The following is a 2,050-nucleotide window of genomic DNA, read 5'->3' as shown; positions in this document are numbered from 1 at the left end:
CGCAGAAATCATTCTACAGAACATGCTCTTAGCCTTGCCTCCAACCGCTGGAAATTGGCCAAATCCGAGCGAAAACACACTGGGGTGGTAATGGTAGATCTATCAAAGGCATTTGATGGAGTTCGACTTGCCAGACTTGCAATGTGCAAGTGCTGTTCGACCTTGGCATTTGCGACACACCACTGGAATGGTTCCTCAGTTGTCTCTGGGAACTGCAGCAGTGTGCACAGGTGGAACACTCAGTTTCGCAATATGTAACTATGTTGGATGCTTGCGAGCTAGGCTTTCCCCAAATCGGCCCCCGTTTTTCGCCTATTCGGCTTTTCGCTAAGCTCAAAAACAGACAAAAATACATCAGATTCGGCTGCAAAATTGGAATATACGAGCCATCTTCCAACTTCCCAGAAGGACCCCCCACTGCTCCCCTATTTGTCAGACTACCAATGCCTCACCTCCACCAGTTGTGAGACTGTGCAACGTCTGCTTCTCTTCGTCTTCCGCTGCCTTCATGGCAGAGCCAGCTCACTGTTCTCACAAAGATTCACCTAGGGTTCCCTGTAACAAGGCCATGCCTGTTGGGACTCCCCTAGTCAAATAATAAATACTACTACTACTACTACTACTACTGTTCACACCCTACTACTCCCTCATTGGCACTGACGTGGACAGAAGATGTGTCACGCATGGTCAGGTCAGCCAGCTGCTCAGAGTGCCGTTCCTACCTGGTCCTTCAGGCCGTAGCTCTATCGCCTTTGTTGCCAGTACTATTATTATTATTATTATTATTATTAAATTTTTGATAGGGCAATCCCCACAGGCCTAAGGCCTTTTGACAGGGTACCCTAAAAAATGAAGAACAGAATTACGGAAGGTATGCAAGGAAGAACTTGAGCGGACCTCCGCTGGGAGGGCATTCCAGCGGTCAGAGCCAAGGAAAGTGACAGAAAATAAACCATAGCGACGTTGGAACTCTCTCCCTGCTGATATTCGCGCTTGCGATGTACGCCACCCGTTTCAAGCATTGCTGTCTGGCTATGACCTCATCTCCCTCCTCCACTAGCTCTCCAACGTTGTGCCTACTATGTCTTCCCACTTCCTACACCATCGAGAGAGAGAAAGTGTGTGTGTGTGTGTGAGTGAGAGAGAGAGAGGGGGGGGGGGGGAGACGGACCAGCAGAAAACAGTACAATATCGGTAATAGCAAGAGTATGTACTCTTGGTAATAGTACACTTTTATTCCCGTAGCTATGCAGAAGACGTTACTTCAGTAACGTCTGGCGCTAGCCAGGGTCCACACAGCTTTAATTTGGTATTTGTTTGTTTGTGTGTTTGTTTGTTTGTGTCACGCCTGGCGCTATCCGTAGCTATGCAGAAGACGTGACTTCAGTAACGTCTGGCGCTAGCCAGGGTCCACACAGCTTTAATTTGGTTTTGTTTGTTTGTTTGTGTCACGCCTGGCGCTATCCGTATCTGACGGCAAAAAAGCATAGGATGTTATAAATTTTTCAATCCGCGATATTCATGTTAAAACAAAATGGCGTCACGATTTATTGAAAGTGGTATAGTTGGTGGAACGAGTGTTCAAAACCATTTGAACTTCATACTGTTCGTCTTCTTTTTGACATGCTCTCTTTCCATCGTCCTTAGCTTTTGTTTGTTGTGAGCTGTTTTGGCTTTCTCCTGTACCTCTGGGGGATGCCAAGTGATGGTTTTGAGAGGCTGGTGATGGCTGTGAGTGAGAGGTTGCCGATCGGCGTCGTCCTCGCTGTAGCGATGAAAATACTAGTTACTGCGAACCTGGCAGATATCACAACACGTCGGAGCGTCCAGGAGCAAAGGAATCTTGGGTTTTCACTGGAATCTAGTTCCTCCAGCATCGTGTAGCCCACCGTCGGTGAATGGCGGTCCAGAAAGGTCGAACCTGGTCTTCTGCAGCACCTCGCAGTCCTGCGAGGCACACCGTGTACGCCTGCCATGTATTGTACAAATATAACTCATGCAGTAGTGGACTCTACAGTGATGAGTCTCAGCCTGTATGCTGCAAAAGACA

This window comes from Sycon ciliatum, chromosome 6 (assembly GCF_964019385.1).
Source record: "Sycon ciliatum chromosome 6, ocSycCili1.1, whole genome shotgun sequence".
NCBI classification, from domain to species: Eukaryota; Metazoa; Porifera; class Calcarea; order Leucosolenida; family Sycettidae; genus Sycon; species Sycon ciliatum.
This window is presented reverse-complemented; position numbering follows the sequence as displayed.